General features: G+C 43.1%; 1 long non-coding RNA gene across 1 annotated transcript; it reads left to right on the forward strand.

The window, feature by feature from the left end:
* Positions 1–1,047: 1,047 nt before the first annotated feature.
* On the forward strand, positions 1,048–19,898 carry LOC149874365 (uncharacterized). Its single transcript, XR_016439930.1, has 3 exons — positions 1,048–1,129; positions 7,003–7,070; positions 19,785–19,898. It is a non-coding gene; the product is annotated as an uncharacterized LOC149874365 (long non-coding RNA).
* Positions 19,899–20,683: the final 785 nt, after the last annotated feature.

Raw genomic sequence — 20,683 nt, forward strand, 5'->3', positions numbered from 1 at the left:
CTAAAAGGAAACGCATAATACTTATTTTTTTTGCCTCTGGCATCATGACCCCTTTCCTCTTTTCCCCAAAGAGTCCCTTTCTCTCTTGCCGTGCTTGGTGAAGCAGCCGTGCGAATTCGTAAGTGACTTTCTGTTTGTTCTCGGTGAAAGAACAATCAAAACAAACTGCTGCGTGGAAAACTTTTCATGTCCTAGTTGCTGTTGGCCTGACTAATGAGAAGCCTGAGGCATTGGCAGCTCCTTAAAGTGGGAACAGTAAAAGCACTTGATGCCCATAAGATGGAACATGAAGGTCAGCTGGAATGAGGAATATTTTGTTTCATTTTGCCAACTGGGAAATTTGAATATTTTTAATTTCTTCCTTTATTTTTTAATGATGCATTTAAAAATAACAAATCAAGAAGCTGTTTCTTAGCAGTATGCTCAAGGGGAAAATGTATTTTCTTGTGATAAAAGCAAGCAGGGAATTACCGGTATTTAGCTCTCACAGCAGTGATCTTCCTTACCACTGGCTATTGGGTGACTCACTTGGACTTGACCATTGTTACATTTGGTTCCTCGGTATTAATGATAAGTTGGCAGTCGGCTTTTTTATACTGAAATCAGATCTTTCAAGAACTTTCCTGCTGCTCATTACATGGGCGGAAAAAGCCACATGTTGGTTTTACCCCAGTTTTGCTGAATGGGGCTAAAGCCGGGATTGCCACAGCAATTATAACCCACTGGTGCTTCCCTGATGCAGTGGTTCACAACTGATGAAAGCTCCAGACCTACTGGCTCCAAGGAGTTACTTTTACTGTATCAACTTTTCACATATAATAAAAAAGTAGAGCAACATGAGAAACTGAACTTATCTTTGCACCCACAGGTTTCAGAGAGCGAAAGACTTCTAAACCAAGTGATGTGATTAGGAGAAATAAGGAAATGAAATCACTTAATGGGAATGTGTAGCCCATAGAAGGAATCAATAAATGGTTCCCAGGAGTTATCAAGGGCTGTTTAATGTTTTTGGATCTAAACTGTCTAATCCCCTACTCTTTCAGTTTTATTTGTCCTCTATTCTATCACACTGCTGGAATATCACACATCCTGTGAAGATCACAACAGCTGCGCAGTCCCAGGATTCAAGGTACAGTAAAAGGATCAAGTTTTCTGTATGTTATGTATCAGATTCTCCATGAGAATTCTCCTGCTCTCCAGGACTAGCTTACATCCTTATTAAGGACATGGATAGCAGTCTGTTTTCACAAAGTCGAAAATTATCTTCCTTTTTCTGGGGATTAATCTGAGCTATGGAATACTCATCCTATGGAAATGGTCAGTAGGAGTTGTTCCTCTGGATGTTGATTGATAAAACAGGGCAGTGCATCTTGAGGCATGACTGGTGAATCAATAAAAAAAGAAAGTTACGGTAAAAGATTGGGACACAGTAAAAGATGACAGACCTAATCCTGCTCTCAGTTACTTCTGCTTTAACTGTACTGTAACTGACGGCAAAAATTATCCCTAGATGTTTTACCACTTGCTGCTTGCAGATTTTTTTTTAACAGACAAATTGGACAAACAACTGATGTTGAAACTCTTAAACGCTTTAGCATCTGATTCAGCACTCACTGAAGTCAGTGAGAGCTTTTCCCCTCAGCTGGATCAGGCCTTTAGTTTTGAACAAGGCAAAACGTTATTCGCTCATCACCATTCATATTAGTAGCCCATTAAAAGACATACTAGCTAAGGCTGAATTTTGTAGTTCTCAACTGGTAAAAAGCAAGAGCTCTTGTTTCAGTAAGAATTACTAAACTTGGTCCAGAGTTTAACTGTAATTTAAGTACATTTTAAATAACAGAATTTTTTGCTCTTTCTCCAACAATTTCTTCCTCTTGACACTTTGGTGTTTTCCTGCAATAGCAGACCCAGGCAAGAGGGTGCAATCACTATAGTTATTTATCATAATGCAGCTAAACCCCAACATCAGTTTATGAGCAAAAGCCCTGCTCAGTTTCACAAAGGTTTTGTCAGACTAAGGCTGGAGGGAAAACTGAGAAAGGTCTTCAGGACCTGCAGTCAGAACTCTTGGTGGAGGCGATATCTTTTATTAGACCAACGAGGTAGTTGTCAAAAAAAGTTCTTTATTTGCAAGCTTTTGGCCTCATGCACCTTTCCTCAGGCAAAGGAGAATGCAAAGATTGTAAAATTGCTCCAAGGTAAAAAATGAAACGTCATATTGCACAGAAGAATTGAAGGATGTTATAAGTTCCCCTGGATGGAAAGGTTCATTTTATGCAAATGAGGCTCAAATAAAAGTTGGAGCAGTCTATTTACCTCAAAGTTGGCAAACCATCTTCAGGACCTGCCACATTCTTACTATCATTACGTGGGTAAGTTATAGCATAGACAAAGGTTTGCCAGACACTAAACAAAACTGCTTTGGTCCAGTTTTTATCAGTCTAAATCTTGATTTTAGAGCAATAATCCTTTGTTTAGTCTTTCCAATACAGCCCTGATATTTTTTGAGATGTGATCAAACCCTAGATCTGAATACATTATGCCTTTGGGGAAGTTTAGATCTAGGCTTGGTTCCAGATTCATATTTTGCAACTCGAGTCCATGCCTGCATGCATTACAGCCTCTTTGCAATAATTAATATAATTATTGGACTATAAAACATATCCTTACAAACCATGTCCTGATGAACATGGTTGTGGCTACTATGGCAATTCAAAACCAGACAGTGCAGTCATGAATGAGTTTTGACAGAGTTGGATTAGGGGTTGAACTAGAAGACCTCCTGAGGTCCTTTCCAACCCTAATGTTCTATGATTTTTCTATGATAGGGTGCTAACATATATGTTTAATGAATTTGGATAGGGGCAATTTCTACTTTTCTTCCATGCATGCTGCATTTTTCATCTGAGGGTACTGAAGGCACTGGCTAATATCATAGCACAGCCACTGGCAAGAATATTTGAGCACTCGTGGTGCACAGGACAGGTCCCGGAGCACTGGAAAAGGGCCAATGTAGTCCCTATTTTCAAGAAGGGGAGGAAAGAGGATCCAGGCAACTATAGACCAGTCAGTCTCACCTCCATCCTTGGCAAAGTCTTTGAAAAGATTATTAAGGCTCAAATATGTGAGAGCCCAGCAGGAAAAATTATACCGAGGGGAAACCAGCGCGGGTTCATATCAGGTAGATCATGCCTGAGTAATCTAGTTTCTTTTTATGACCAGGTTACAAAACACCTCGACGCAGGAGTAGGGGTTGACATTGTTTACTTAGACTTCAGGAAGGCCTTCGATACGGTATCCCACCCCATACTGGTAAACAAGAAACTGTGACTTGGATGATTACACAGTCCGGTGGGTGGCAAATTGGCTAGAGGGTAGTACCCAGAGAGTAGTGGTGGATGGGTTGGTATCGACTTGGAAGGGCGTGGGTAGTGGGGTCCCGCAGGGCTCGGTCCTTGGACTGATACTCTTCAATGTCTTCATCAGTGACTTGGATGAGGGAGTGAAGTGTAATCTGTCCAGGTTTGCGGATGATACAAAACTGTGGGGAGAAGCTGACACACCAAAGGGCAGGGAACAACTACAGGCAGACCTGGACAGGTTGGACAAATGGGCAGAAAACAATAGAATGCCATTTAACAAGGAGAAATGCAAAGTGCTGCACCTAGGGAGGAACAATGTCCAGCACACCTACTGCCTAGGAAATGGCCAGCTCGGCAGCACAGAATTGGAAAGGGATCTTGGAGTCCTACTGGACTCCAAGATGAACATGAGTCGTCAGCAGATGCATGACAAACAGAACCAAGGAGGCGATACTTCCCCTCTATCGGGTGCTGGTCAGACCACAGTTGGAGTACTGCATCCAGTTTTGGGCACCACACTTCAAGAGGGATGTGGATAACCTGCAGAGGGTCCAGAGAAGGGCCACTCGTATGGTTATGGGCTTGCAGACCAAGGCCTACGAGGAGAGACTGGGGCACCTGGACCTCTTCAGCCTCTGCAAGAGAAGGTTGAGAAGTGACCTTGTGGCTGCCCATAAATTCATCATGGGGGTGCAGAAGGGAATTGGTGGGGCTCTACTCACCAAGGTGCCCCTGGGGGTCACAAGAAATCATGGCCATAAGCTAGCAGAGAGCATATTTAGATTGGACATTAGGAGGAACTTCTTCACAGTTAGAGTGGCCAAAATCTAGAATGGGTTCCCAAGGGAGGTGGTGCTCTCCCCTACCCTGGGGGTCTTCAAAAGAAGGCTGGATAGGCATCTGGCTGGAGTCATCTGAACTCAGCACTCTTTTCTGTCTATGCAGGGGGTCGGACTGAATGATCTATTGAGGTCCCTTCCAACCCTAACATCTATGAATCTATGAAATGGAAGTGAATGATTTTACATGAGCTGAGAATCTGGCCCAATAATTTAATAAACAAATTTTCATGAAATAAATGTATATTTCATTTTCAATTGTTTTTTTATTAGATATAAAAAACACATAGCAAGGAACTACTGGTGGCTAATCCTACAGTAAAAAGTCAGTGAAGCCAAAATATGCCACTTCTTTGCAGAATAAAAATTACTCCCTGATATTAGTCACCTAGTCACTTGCCTACCCACCAGTGTCTGTGGGTCTTCAAATGTGCTTTTAGCTCTTGGTAATTTTTGCATGAACCAGATATCATAAGGCCAAATTCTGCCACTCCTGCTCATGTTGGGTGCATCCCCACAAGTGCACATGTGCGGTTTGCAGCACCTCAAAGCTGTTTGAGGTGCTGCAAACTGCACGTGGTGCATGTGCACCCATGCACTGCTCTGCTAATCTGCACCAGGAGATCCTGGTGTCAAGAAAAATTGCCACTTAAAAAAAAGAAGCACAGAGCATGTGGCAGCAGCGTGCGCCGCCAGAAATTGGAGCCTGGCCAAGCAGAGCCATGCTCTCACTTCTGACCAGGCTCCAAATGGCCAGCTTGGCACTGCTGCTGCCCCAGGACCCCAGGTAAGGTTGCTGGGTCCAGCACAGGTGCTGGCCCCAGACTCCCTTACCCTACCTGGGTCCCTTTGCCACATGCCAGAATGCTAATGCAGGGGCATGCCCAGGGACAAATAGGACCTATTTGTCCCATGGGAAACATGTGCCCCTGCACATGCATGCTCCTGTTGCATAGTACTTTATTCCATAATAACATCACTTACCATAGTGGGGCTATTGGGTGTGTCTACTTGATATCACTGTAGTGATGAGCTACAGTGGGCATGAACCATGATGCTGCCACTACTGCACCGTAGCTCATTGCTACTGCACAGTAGGGTTGGAAACAACCCATGTGGTGCTGGAACTGAGCAGTACTAGCAGTTACTGCACAGTTGGGTGGACGTGTAGATGCACCTACTGTGAAGTAAAGAACTAATCCTACAGTGACAGAATCTGATCCTAAGTTTGTTGGCCTCTGAATCAATTTCAGATAGTTGACACAATAGCTTTATATATTGCTTTAAAACATTGCATGGCTGAATTTATTGCCAGACTTTGTTTTTGAAAAGTCTTGTGTTATTTCTATTAGATTATACTTGCAAAGAAAAAAAAAAGGAAAAAAGAAAAAAACTACACATTCTTAGATAGTATATTGCAACTTCTGAAACAAAAAGTAAATTACATATTCAGGCTTCTGGAATTATGGTACTTCCACTGAGAAAAGAAACCTGAAATCTGACCGGCCACATCTGTATATGTTGCCATTCAATTATTACTGTTTTTATTACACTGCATATTATTTTGTCTTACACCCATTGGTCCAAGGGGAGGAGTAGCTTACTGGCAATTAGTGGCACTGGAAAAAAGTTAACCCAATAAAATGAAAAATGATCCTCAAATAATTACAGCTGAATGGCTTATTTCCGAATACACCTTGAAAGCAATCTGTATTCCAAGCTCCTGTTATTCTATTACACTATTTTTGCAAAGATAAATACAAGGTTAGAGAGTAAAGTTAACCCCAGAGAAAGACTCTTAGTGCCTGGATGTTCCTTTTGGAAAAAACATGCTGAGAGAAAACCCAAAATGGAAATAGTTTGAGTAGCTTTTCGCTTCCAGAGAAGTCCTCCTTACATGGGAGGCAGTAGAGGAAAGCACTTCTGTGAGAGATGGAAACAGCACAGTTGTTGCTCCTAGCTGTCATTGTTATGTATGTTGCAAGCCTGTAAGAATCATATTGAGATACAATATCAGATTCTCAACCAGTGCAAATCAGCGATTTAGACCAGTTAAAAATCTTATCTAACCAAAACTGAATCTGAATGTGGGCCTGAAAAGTTGAACAAAATGTAAACAAGGGCTTGGTTTTGCAAAGTACTAGGTACCTCTTGTGAGTTGTTGCCTGCCAAATAATGTCGATGAAAGCTGAGAGCATTTTGCATCTTGCAAGATACAAATCCCAAGGGAGAAACGCACACTTATGAACTCTCCCTTCTTTTCCCCTCACAACCGATAAAAAATAATGAAAAATATGCCAAGAGTAAACAGACCAGCAAGATTTGATTGGCTGAATCTCAGCTTTGCCTTTCTAGACTGGCTTACCACAATGCGTACGCTGCAGCGTAACAAACCAGAATGCCAGTTGTAAAGCTGTATGTTTCTATCAGCTGTGAGAGAGCAAGCTCTCAACTTCTACTAACACATTTTTCCTACTTTTCTTTGCCTCTTCCTGTTAAGAATTCTGAGAGCTAGCTCTGTCAAAGCACAGGACTTAAGTCAACATTTTGATTTTGAAATGCAGAGCATAATAGCTCTGTGAGTGGCAAGGCAATTTGTAGCTCACTTCCAAGTCCTGAGACAAGTGGCAATAGGTCAGTAAACGCTTTTACCACTGTTTGTTATGGAATATAAACTCTTTAATCTTACTTCTTTTAAATGATATTGTCAGGTAAAAAGGAATAGGTTTTGATGTCTGGTGTACAGAAAGAGCACAATAATGCAATACTATCTGACATGTCTGTGTTTTATTCCCCAGGGCTGAAAAACGATAATCTCTACCTCAGGCTGGGCATACCTGATGATCAGACAAAATTCTGAGTAAAGGTATGTTTCTTCAGTACGCAAATGAAACTGATGCAAATGAATAATAGGAGCGATTTTGTAAGTTTTATTTCAGACAGGAGAACATGGATAGTAATATTAATAATGCTTATTTCTTATATACAGGAGACCCTTGCCATTCAGATTTGCAAATCATGGTTTCAGATATTCGCGGTGTGCCACACCACCCCACACTGTCTTCCCAGGCAGTGTGGTGACACTGTTACTGTGCTCTGATGATACTTTTACATTCAGTACATTGCAGTATTTCAGCATTAATCCATACCCTTAATCATGGCACCTAAAAGAAAAGCAAATGATAGTGCACCAAGTACAGCAAGGATCCAGCCTGTTTATCCTAGCTTATTATCAGTACAGCACAGTATTTGTGGATTTCCCCATTCGCGGGGATCTCTAGAATGTATCCTCCATGAATGGCGAGAGTCTCCTGTACTAGGGGTGTGAGCCAGATGAATTGTGCATGACTGATTCAAAGGCTGAATCAGGCCTACAGATTGTCCTTTCCTCCCGCCTCACGTCTAAATCCAGAGCACGTGATGCTGCTGCCAGAACCTACACTCCACATGGCCAGTCTGAGATCCATGACACACACAGCACCCACCCTGGCCAGTCCAGGATCCACACATTAAGCAGCACCCCCCACCTATGCTAGTCCAAGTCTGCACCTCACATGGTAGCCCCTCCTGTGTGCCACCCTGAATGCCTCCTGCCACCCCCACCCCGCAGACCTAGGGTTGTAGTGTGGATCCCAGACCAGCCAGAGCAGGCATCAAGTGCAGCATGTGTCCTAGACCCTGCACAAAGGGCCAGCCTGGCACATGCTTTGTGGTGGGTGGGTCATCTCTTACCCAGGAGCAGCACTGGGCCACATGAAAGGGCTTGGTGGGTTGGATCTGACCTGTGTTACCCCTGTTATACCCAGTATATATATATTCAATACACCCATAACTCTCGAAGCAATTTACAAAGAAAGTAGAGGGTATTATTCTCAATTTACAAATGAAGCAATTGACGCACAGAAGAGTGAAGACAGTTTGTTCAGTCTCACACCAGGTTGGTAGTAGAGCTTTAATAGGATCCCTGATTTCTCCAAACAGAACACGCTATCAGGGGCTCATTCTCATTGCTTGATCTCAGTTCTACTAAGCCATAATGATGAAAATCTCAGAAAAGGGGGCAGAGTGCAATTAGCCAATCAGGTCAGGCCCCATGAAGTGGTCTCAAATATAGACAGATTTCTGCTAAAGCAAACAGGCGATATAGTCAATCCAATATTTTAAAGAAAGTCTTTGTAATACGATAGTAGCTGCCTATTGTAACATGCTAGCTGGGAAGCTTTCAAAAAGGGAAATATGGGAATTGACCATGAGGGTAAGTGTTGCTATTGCAAGATAATGTCAAGGTATATAAGAGTGCATACCACTTTTGCAAACTGGGCAGACAGAGGAAAAACCATCTAGAAATCAATGACAAAAAACACCTTTATATCACATCCAGTACTTGGGCTTTCTATCCAGAGGTCAGAGTCAAAATAGCTAAGCTAATAGTAACATTAAAAATTTCAACTCACACTTTCTCAATCCTGCTTGGGAACATGAAAGCATAATAATGAGCCTATCCTCCAGTGTCAATTCCATTTGACCTGGGTTGTGAACAAAGCAGATCTTTTGCATTTAGACAGCAATACCATCCAAACATCTCTCCCTAGCAGAGAATGAGCTTGCTTAGACCACCAAGCAAGATGCCAGTAGTTGTGTATCAACTTTCTGATAAAGGTCCATCCCATGGTTAGAATGATCTGACCAAGAAGCCTGACAAAACACTTTGAACGATAGCAGTAACAGAAGGGAAAGTAGCAGAGGCCAAATTTCAAATCCCTTAATAATGACTCTCAATCATTTAATTACTTTATCCCTGAACACCCAGAATCATAAAAGGATGGTTTCAGAGAAATCAGCAAAGTCTTGATACAAGTAACCATCTGGGACCAAATCTATGAAAAGCTGCTTAAGTGTGTAGTATTACCAAGAATCTGACCTCTGGCCTACAGGAGCTCATTCCTGACCTGGAAGGCCTCAGCAACCAAAAGAAGAACAAATGTGAACATACCCAGGATATTATTAATGCTCAAGTGAACCTAACTCTGAAGAGGAAATGCTTTCCTTCAGTGAGGAGAAATTTGAGACAGGGTGATTACAATGAATCCATACCAAAAGATAACTATTGATGCTTGCTTGCTCAAATTGGCAAGCATCCTTTGCTAAGTGAGACTTTAATAATGCCTCTTCATAATGACACCACAACTGCATTACTTTGGGTTGGTCCAGGGTTGGAAGCAAAAGGGATACATATGAGGAAACCCATAAAACTGCAGCTATCCACAGCGGAAAGTACATTACACCCTACCAGGAGGACAATCTACCAGGAGTCCAAGGTTGTCACTTTAAAAAGAGACAGTAGCCTTGGTACTTGAAACAATCAGTCTTTTATATGAAAAAGGTAGTAAGCTGAACACAGTGCTCAGCTAAAATAGCTACTGGACAGTTAACTTCTTCCATATGAAGGTTTTCATTCAGAGAATCCTGATGAGCTTAGCCCTACTGCCTTTTCTGCTTGGCAAGCCAATAGAGGAGATAGTGAAACCTTGTGCCATTGGTATCCCAGAATACCACCATCAGTATTACGGCAGGATTCCTCTCTGCATCTTTTCCAGTCACCAATAACAAGCCCTGAAGAAAGTTAAAAAGCAGGTAAAAAGCAGCATGGGGATGGTAAATATAAGGAAGGAGATGTGACTGCCTGTAACAGGAGGATAGAAACAAGCTGAGAAAGGGACAGGAGCTACAATCACACCTCTGTTGAAAGAATCTGCAGGATCCTGTAGCCAAGGTACGATGTAGTCTTGGGGTCCTAATTTTGCTCTTGCTGCTTCTGGAAACCAAAACAGCAACAGTGACTAGGAACGCCTTATTTCATCTGCAGCTAGCCAGGAAATTGTGCCCTTTCCATTTGGATGTGGAACTTGGCTCAGTGACTCCACGCTTTCATCACCTCTAGGCTCAACCATTTTGCAATGCACTCTTGCTGGAGTTAACCACAAGCAGCACTCAAAAGTTGTAGCTGGTTCACAAAGTAGAGGCTTGTTTTGTAGGAGGGACATGCCAAGGAAAGCACTTCACACCAGAGCTCTGCACTCCCCCTGGACTCCTAGTCTAAATATGAATTGGCTTGTCCTTAAACTTTAAAGTCCTGAAAAGGCACAGGCCTAAAATATCACACAGGGCATCTTCCTCTCCTGTACCCTGACTGTGATCAGCAGGGACACTAGCATTTAATTAATTTAGCAGCCCCATTGCCTTTCAAAGTCAATGGGCTGAAAAATTCTTATGTTACATAGAATTATTTGAATATATCTATCTATATAGATATAGATATCTATATATCTATCTATAGATACACACACACACACATACACACTATATAGATATCTATATCGATCAATTGATCAATAGATAGATAGATATTACTCTGGTTAGTCTATAAGGTGCAAATCTACCCTGTCTGCTGCTAAATGAAATCCTCAGGGCTGGGAGGGAAATGCCCTCAATAGAAGACTCCAGGGATGTGCTTTGCTTGAGAGCAATAGGCTTGGAGTCCCAGGCACTTGTTAAGGTCTAGTCACACATTACAAGCAACATATGCTAACTCTAAGGAATGTTAGGCAATGTTAAAGTTAGCATGTGCTGTGAGCAATTGCATGTCAATGCTAAGTACAGACAGTTCAGCCTGAAGCTGAATCAAGTCAGTCTTCACGGGTTAATCTAAGCTGCGTAGACTGAACTGATAAGCATGTGAACAGACATTCACTTTGATTCTGGAAATACAACCACATGCTGTAGTGGTTCAGGCCAGAAGCCAGGGGCACTAGAGCACACTCCCCTGCTTGGTTGGAAAAGACAGCTTGGGCCAAAGCTAGCCCACCCTCCCTTCAAGGGGAGAGCAGGGGTTGTGGGGGAGATGCAAAGCACCCTGGGATGCTGTCGGATTGTGAGTTAACTTGAATCTGGAGGGGATTTGGGAGAGAAGTTCAATAAATGGATTTAAGCTACATCAGTTAAGTCTAATACTATATCCATCCAGGTTTATCGTAAACTGGTTTTAGCTATTTTGAAAGCAGTTCATGTGCACTGAACTTCTGTTGTGTTACAGATTTGAACCAGTTTCCAATCATGCCAGTTTATGTGCAATTTCTGTTGCTAGCCTAAGGGCTAATATTCTTTCTAACATGCACAACTCTTATTTGTCACTAGAGGGCTAGCAAGCAGGGGTGTGGCTAGGAGCTGCCAAGCCTGCTCCATGCCTGCCCAGCTCACCAGTTGCAATATAGGCTCTTCTGCTCAAAGATCAGACCCCTCCTGGATCCAATCCATGCTGCTGCCCCTGACATATCTGAATCAAGTCTGCACCACCCTCACCAGGACCTGCAGTTACCTGGCAGGTCAGTCCCCAGCCCTTTCCCCTCTCTCCCCTCTGACCCTTCCAAGCCTTTCCTCCCATTCCCACCTACCTGCAGCTGCCTGACTGTCCCTGGCTGTCAGTCTAGGGCAGTAGAGTTGTGGAAAACAGCTAGACCACATGGCAGGGGGAGGGGGGAAGCAGGGAAGAAGGAGAGACTTGGAGCATGAGATACTGCATACTGCAGGAGATTCTGCATGCCTGAAAATTGCTGGTATTAGCCTTGTGGAGCAGACTGATGTTACTGCAACATGGAGCTGCCTAACATCAGCTGGAGATAACCTCTGCCTGAAGAGTATCATCTCTGAGACACTCAGAGGGTACTTTCCTCATTTTTTCCTGACTGAATGTGTGGACACTCCAATCTTAAGGGCATTCAGCACATTCGAAAGATGATGTGTAGCTACAGCCTTACATACATGGTGTCAGAAACCAGCCTACAACCAGCTGTCCTACTCAAGGGCTGATGAGGTTGAAATCCCTGCTGCTTTGCGGCGCTGTAGACTAGAGAAGGAGCACCACCACCTTGTCAGAGGGGACTCAGTGGATCACTGTGTCAGATTTGGTTTCTCTGCTTCAGATTTGGAAGCGGCACAGAGCACATCTTTCTAGTGTGCCAGAGGCATAGAGACAGGGGTGGATTCAGGGGGGAGTGAGATGGTGCATTTGCACCCCCACTTTGCTTCCTGAGCCATGCAAAGTTGAAAACCAACTGCTTGCCAGTGGCAGCAGCATTTCTAATCAGGCAGCTCTGACTTCACTTGACTTCGTGGCTCATTATAATCTACCCAATTCCTTTTAAACTCTTCCTTCCATAGGTGTTAATGAGCCCCTTTCCTGTTTAATGTTCTTGATTTTCTATTAATCAAGCTAGTTCGTCTTCTGCAATTTTACAGTCTGTTATCTGCTCCTGGTAATACAGCTCTTCTTTCACAGCCCTGCAGATTATTTTTAACTCTATTGAAAAACATTGACTCAGGTGTGGAAACCTTAACTTGGGTGAACGTTAACTTAAGTGTGGAAATAACTTTCAGTGAAGCATTAGATGTACTATCAGGATGCTCAAGAAGGTTAGATTTTGTTTTAGGAATCTGAAGAATGAGATTTACGTTGAACTCTAATGACTACAAGAGTAATGAAACATACTTTGATTATTTTTTACCTAGTTTGTTGTGTTTTGTAATCATATATGGTATAGCAAATTAATTCACATTCCAATAAAGTTACATTTGTTTTCACTTCAATCTTAACTCAGTATTATAGATCTGAGTCCCTAACTTATTAGTAAAGCTTCTAGTTTCTTTTTACCTGGAAAAAATATGCGTTGTATTACGTGTGATAAGATACCACTCCATCTACACCCTCATTTTCAAAATCCTAGATCTGCCCATGGGAAGAGACCTGCCTGTCTGATTGTTTCTTCCACAACCTCCTCGTTCCCTGTAAACGCGTTGTGACAGAATATTATGACCCTTAAGTGACTTAGGAGGCATCTGTCTCCTCTATAGCAGCCTATCACACAGACTTTATCTTGGATAATTTACAGGTTGCCTCTTGATAGAGCTTTGTGGGCAGATGGAGGATCCCTTCTCCATGCCCTGAAGCACAACCTGCCCACTTGCTCCTGCTGCATGGGCACTAAATCCCAGATATGAGAGCACACAGTTTTGTGAGAGCAGCACTCAACATGTGCCCTGTGCACTGTTCATGTGGTTATTGGCATGAGCTCAGCACCTGTCTGAAATGGCTACATTGCCCCTTCTCAGGATATAGCACACATGGTGCAGGAGTGAATGGGCAGGGGATGCCCCTATGCACGGCATTGAAACAACATAAACGTGCCCTTAAAGACCACATACAGTATCAAATTCCTATATAATACTTGACCTTTTGACTAAGATAAAGTTTAATTAACAGAAAATTCTGTTTTTCCAATCCCTAAATTCAGTTTGTTTTTGTTTCCTGGGGATACAGTTATACCAAACAGTGAGATTTGCAGATGCTCTGTCTAGGCATTGCTTCTGTGTCTGGGTGTCTTTCTGTTCAGCCTCCACAGTGAGTTCATGACTCTGAACTAATGCAGTGCAGACACATCTGCAGTTTTATTGGTACAGTCATTGTCACTGCGAAATAACCTGTTGAAATCCCACATTTGGCCTTACGCTCCACTAGATGGCATTGCTCTGTTTGGCTATTTGGATGTAATGCAATAACTGTGAGAGACCACATCTGCTCATTGATTTGAGGAAACAGTAAAGACAGTTAAATTTGTGTGGGGAAAATCAGAAAACCAAATGGCAAAAATGGGGGCATGCATGGTACCCTAGGCACATGAAATGCGGTAGAAGAGATGCACAGTAGTAGTGCTACCAGGATGAACTGCCTCTGTCATTGTGGCTGATGGTCACCATTAACCCATTCCAGCCTCTCAGTCCCTCTCATCCCAGCTCTTCTAGTATAGCTTTGCATGCCATAAGACGGAGAAAGAAAAGAAAGAAGATGAATAGGAAAGGAGAGGAAAAGAGGAGGATGGGGAACACAGAGAGCCCCTGATGGGAGAATGGGTATACTGAACCCCTGTTGTGGGGAGAAAAGGAGATACTGGGATGAGGGTGGAAATGGAGGTCAAGGAAATCAGAAAGCATAAGAAGGGACAAATAGACATGCACAGTTGCTTTCATTTGGGCAGTTACTGGAAGGTGGGACTCTCTGATTAGTTCAGGGAATGGAAACATCTAGGCAGAGAGACTTGGGGATCCTGGGGGGAGGGGAGCAAGCACTGGGGAGAGAACAGGAGTAAGTACACACAGTGATTCCCTGGAGTGGGACAAAATGCAAATGCCTGACATGAAGAAGAAAGGGAAATGGGCAGCACATGAGGGAGAGGCAGGAAATGGGGTGCTAGGTGCTCCTGTAATAATGGGTGATGGGAGGAGGGTGACACAGAGGAATTTTGTGTGCGAATGAAGAAAGCAAAGAATCCCTGAGCTGCACATTGTACTCTACTCACAGAAGCAACAGTGTTTAGCCCCCTGGTTCTGTAACATGATCATCCTCCTATGCACATGCACACCTCTTTCTGACTTTTTCTATATGGGTCTCTCCCCCCTGCCCCAACGCAGCACCATTAATTTGGTAATGATTGTCTTGAAAATCAACAGAGCCAGCAATATCATGGTTGTCAGGGATCAAGCTGAACATGAAGGAGGAAGTCAAAGGCATTTGTTAGACACTTCAAAACCAACAGGAAATGTTTCCAGGGTCCCTATCAGAAAGACAGATTTTATACATCACTCACCTGTATAAACAGACACAAAGGATTTCCCACCCAGAAAAATGAAAGGAAAAAAAATCCTTCCCAACTGTAGTTACTAATCCCTCTTAGATAAGGTTGGTATAGTCAAGAAAGGAGAAAATTCCCTTCCTCCTATCCATCTTGTTAATTAAGTTCTCATTTTTCACTATACCTTTCCAGCTGTGAAATGCTTACCAGCAACCTCTTAAAGACCACATAAACAGTTTACATGTTTTTTTGTGGGCCAAATGCTCTTATATTTGGGTGCACAATTGTGGGCTCTACCTACATGACTAGTGGAAGTAGTATTTGGCCTTTGAAGGTAAATGGCATACTTCATTTCATTCATGTCCATTTTGAGCACTGCATACTGTTGTTATTCATAACTATTGTCTTGCAAGCCAACAAACCCAGAATCTCGCAGGCCTTCTTGCAGTCCATTTAAAACATTTATTTTAAAAAATCAACTAACGGTGGACTCAGTTCCTGCCACCCTTACTCATGCCTTACTACACAAGAAGCCTAAGGAAACTAGCATAGTAGGGACAGAAGGTAGGGCAGGGGAGCATCGACCTACTTTGTTGGGTGCTAGCAGAGGTGTAAGGAGCATTTTCAGCACCCTGGGCACAGCAAGCAGGGAGGAGAGGGATGGGATTATGCTAACCATTGGGCAGTGCTGGGGCAGGGGGGAGAGGGGTGGAGTGGAGACCCACCTGATCAGGCAGGGGGGAGAGGCCCACACCTGCCCCCAAGATGCACTGTTGAGTGTAAGGCTGTGCCTGCCCAGTTCCTATGCTAGTTACCCCAACCTAATTATCCTAGTTATGCTGCTGGATGCTAGCAACGCTCAGATCTGATGAAGCAGGTTGTTCCCTATGAAAGCTCACCTCTCTGAACCAGTCAGTCTCTAAGATGCAACACCTCTCCTTGACTTCAGACTAACACAGCTAACCACCGCTGCGCAATATCAGTCACAGTCCTCCACCAATCATTCACAGATGTTGGGGCTTTTTAGGTCAGTTTTCTACTCAAAGAGAGATGAGTGCTGCAGAGTCTGGGTATTTTTTTAAACAGCTTATTTTATTTTCTGTATATAAACCCTGCTCCTTGATGAGAGGTGGTTACAAACAGCACACAGGAAATTCCTTGGTCCAGGAGATTCAACCCATCCCAGTGCCTGGGCCTGGTTCCTAGGGAGCAGCTCTGCCCCGAGGACTGACAAACGTTCACATTCTCTTGCTGCTTGACAGAGCTCTCTCAAAAAGACATCTGCATGACGAGACTAACAGTATTTCTCCCAAGACTGCACAGTAATTTGCCCACTAAGAAAAGGGAATCGTGTTAGTGTATGTAACAGTGCCATCTAGCGACACCTGCCATAACAACATTATTCACTGAGAGTAAGTGTGACAGAATCTAACCCCAAATCTGAAAGGAGGTTAGAATCCCATTTTGGCAAAATGAGCTCTTATTTTAAGAGTGATGATCAGAAAATAATGCATTTGTGACCAATGTGCTCTTACGAATAAAACAAAACTATCAAAATAAAAATCAGGGCTGCTACAGGCATAATTCACCATTTTATGGTGGATAACATCAGCATCTGGCAGAGGTACAACTGTAACAGACAATGGGATTTGTACATGTCAAGCGGGATTCCAAAGGCAGTAAGCTTTGACTTAGCGTTGTTCCTGTTGAAGTCACTGGGAAATTTACTACTAACTTCAGCAGGAACAAAGTTAGGCTTATGCTGAGTGATTATGGAAAATTCCACCTGCCATTCCTAAGGACTGTATTGATTCCATCTCAGATCATGTGAAGGGAGTACAGGATCATTTAGTGCAATAGATGGGTCTAAACATTTAACTGAGAGATAATGTATTGGTGTTTGTTGCTCAGGAACATCTAATATAGTTCTGGAGGTTTGTATGACTAATAGAAGCTTGCTTTTTATTGTGCACAGCAAATAAGTTCTTGCATTCAGACCTTCATGTGGAGCTCACAGCAGGTTGGATTATACTATGTCTACGAAGTAAAGTAATGCTATTAAGAAAATGTTTTCAAGAACGTGTAAAACTTGTAGCCTGAATTTGAACTAATGTCACCAAACACTCTTAAGTGGATCCTCCTATATATCGAGGGCTTTTACAAATCACCTGCCTCCTTATCAAGAAGAAGTAAAAAATGCTGAGCACGTACTTCAGTTTGCTTTCCAACGGGAAGGGATTTAAGGATCTGTCTTTTCTTTTACACAAATTAGTTATCTAGATCTCTTATCTTTAGGCAAACTCAGAATGTGACCAATGAGAGCTGAAAAAATATTAAGCCATGAAGACGATGTTGACATAGTCTGTAAACCTATAAAAAAGTGTAGAAATGTAGAGTTAAGACTAAAACGCTGTCCTTACTTCACCTCACCTCCCCTCCCCCCTGCCCTGCAATCTGACATATGTTTTTGTGGCAGCAAATACTACATGCACAAAAAGAGAGTATTAGCTGGAAGCTCCACTCTCATTTGGGTTTCCTAGGGTTTGAATGTGTTATATTTGCAGAGTTGCTTTTTTTCTGACAATAACAATGAAAGAAATAAAAGAAATACCATGGGGGGGCAAAATAGGTGTGATATTTTTGTAGAGCACATGAGTAATTTTAACCGTGAGTCATTTTTTTAGACTACTTGTTTGAGTAAAGTTACTCATGTGCATAAACATTTGAAAGCTTTTGTCGCTAGGCCCAGATCCTGTAAAAATTTGCATATACACTGAAACAAACATTTTTCTGTTTCTTCCACAAGTAGGACTACATGTGCCATTTGCAAATCTGAAATCAAACACAGAAAATCTCAAAATTTGTGGTGAGTCCTTTAGAGTGGCCAGTTTCTAACTATGTACAGCCTTGCAGCTGGCTATTCGTAGTATGAAATGTTTTGGGATGGAAAAGCATTACTACAAAAAACACACACCAGGGCTAGGGATAGAAGTTACACATTAACTGTTTTAAACCTGTAACAGAATAGAAGTTCAGTGCACATAAACCAGTTTCCAAATGGCTGAAATTGGTTTAAAATAAACCTGGTTGAAGGTGTTACCAGACTAAAATGGTTTAAGAAACTTATGTCCCGGAGCCCTACTTGATTCAGGTTAAATCAGAGTCCCTCAGCATTTTGCAGCCCTGGGCTAGGCTGTCTGCTCCAGAGAGCAGGGCTGGCCCCGCTTCTGTGGAGCAGTGAGGGCTGGCTCACTGGTTAGCTCAATGGCCCCACCAGGCAAACCCCTACTAAGGCCTGGGAGGGTGGTTAAACTTCCCTTCCCCCAAGTAGGGAGCTTCCCTGCCCTGCTTACTTAGTGCTGGCTGCAACTGTAGACTACAAATCCCAGAGGCAGCTGGAAGCAGGAAGAGAAAATGATGAGCAACCCTGCAGAGCCCTGCTACTGAGAGTCTGGACTGCAAATCCCAGCAACCTTGGAGGCAGCAGGAAGAGGAAATAAACACAAAGCCCATGCTGGCTATGTGCTAGAGAGCTGTGTTGTAGTGTTCCCTGGCTTCTGGCTTGAGCTACTGCAAGTATGTGGCTGCATTTCCTGAATCCAAAGTGAATGTCTGTTCATTAGCTTATGGGTTCAATCTTTGCAGCATAGGCTAATCTGCAAGGGCTGAATCAATTCAGCCTTAGGCTTTTTGGCTGTTTGTACTTAGCCCAGAGCAGCAGTTCAAATGTTAGTTGTTTCTTTCAGAAGTGCTGTAAGACATTCCTATTTGTGCAGGTGTTTAGCAAACAAAGCCAGGTTGAGATATGGTTTGAGGAGTGGTCCCTGTTTTATGTTGACATTCCTGTTGCCTTTTAAGTTGTTTTGTTCTCTTGTCACTCTCCTGTTTTTATAAGTTGTTCTTCTCTCTTGCTGGAAATCTCCCTGAGCCTTCATTGGGAAGGATGGCATATAAATCAAATAAATAAATGTGTTTTGTTATGATAAGTGGTATATACCTCACACCTCTCCAGGGCTGGAAAGATGTAATAGTCTTGCTTAGAACCAGGCAGGAGGATGAGCCCCACCTGTAGGAACTGCCAGACTAGCCGGAAGGTACCACCGGTGGCTAATTAAGAAAGGAAAGAAAGCAGGGATTAACCAGGCCTCCTCATCTTTGCATCTTGTGCTGTGTGGGAAGAAACTGGGTACTTTGGATGTTTCATAGTTAGTAGGGTCAGAAGGGACCTGAGCAGATCATCAAGTCCAACCCCCTGTCATGGCAGGAAAAAGTACTGGGGTCAAATGACCCCAGCAAGGTGATTGTCAAGCCTTGTCTTAAAGACCCCCAGGGTAGGAGCCAGCACCACTTTTCTTGGAAGCTGGTTCCGGATCCTAGCCACCCTGACTGTGAAGTAGCACCGCCTGATGTCTAGTCTGAATCTACCCTCTGCTAGCTTGTGACCATTATTTCTAGTCACTCTTGGTAGTGCTTGGGGGAACAGTGACTCCCCCAGTGCCTGCTGGTCCCCTCTGACTAGTTTGTAACAGGCCACAAGATCCCCCCTCAGCCTTCTCTTGTGGAGGCTGAACAGGGTCAGGTCCCTCAGCCTCTCCTCATAGGGCCTGCCCTGCTGCCCCCTGATCATGTTAGTGGCCGTCCTCTGGACCCTCTCCATGTTGTCCACATCCCCCCTGAAGCGCGGCGCCCAGAACTGGACGCAGTACTCTAGCTGCGGCCTGACCGGTGCCGCATAGAGGGGGAGTATGCAGCACAGAGGGGGAGCCTGGTCTGTGATGTAAGGAATGGTTGGCCATGCTTTCACTATCTAAACGAACAAGGCTTTTAGAGCAACAGGAATGGAAATTGGTGCCTGTAACCAGCAGTTATCTCTAAGGAAAAACCTTTCCTCCTTTTAGGCCCACATCCTGCAAATCACTCTGTGAGGTGCAGAGACCCACCCCATCAGGAATCCTACCATTTTAATGATGTCACAGACTTGGAATGCAAGAAAAAGCTTCGGTCACAATGGGTAAATAAAAACTATGTTTTTTTAATTGTGATTTTAAAATGTATTTGAAGCCTGCCTCCACTCATCGATTATTGCAATGATTCTCAGCTAGGGTGCCTTGAGATCCTTCTGGGGTTTCATGGGGTGTCTCACAGTGTTAGCACAGTTTGGTATTCAAATGTGATTCACAAGGTAAACTCAGAGATTTCAAATAGAAATCCATAGACCAAAATCCACTCTGCCCTATTGTAGTCTTTCTGACTTTTTTGCAACAGAAGTATTGCTCTATTTTTCTGTAGTTAAAAACTGAGTGAAAACTAAGAGCTGACATTTTCTGAGGGGTACCTTGAGTCTAAAAAAGGTGGAGAATTATAGGTCTATTAGTATGTGGTAGAGGTCATGTATAAGCCATATCTCAATGGAGTGATCTAATGCTATAAGATATGGCTGTAGCCTTGTTGATATTATACACCATTTAAAGGAAACAGTATTGTATATGGCTAGAGACTATGATACTTTTGTGCACTGCACTTTTTAAAACCCCCGAAACTCCATCTGTGTGCAAATTTTTGACACCTATTGTGTCTGACCTAGAGGAGAGTTGCTCTGTGATGTCTCCTGAAGGTATCTCTCATGTTGTCTTGCCTTCCTTAATGTAATCACCATTATATTAGAGAGAATACCTGCTCTGTTCCATGAATCTGAAATACAATGGCAGTGTTAAAGTGTACTTTACTCGCCCACCCAACCCCCAGCATCAGCAAGCTTCCATTTTCATTTCTCATGTGAGACTGTTCACTCCCTGAA

The sequence above is a fragment of the Crocodylus siamensis genome, chromosome 1 (assembly GCF_052110815.1).
Source record: "Crocodylus siamensis isolate JL-2025a chromosome 1, ASM5211081v1, whole genome shotgun sequence".
Lineage (NCBI taxonomy): Eukaryota > Metazoa > Chordata > Crocodylia > Crocodylidae > Crocodylus > Crocodylus siamensis.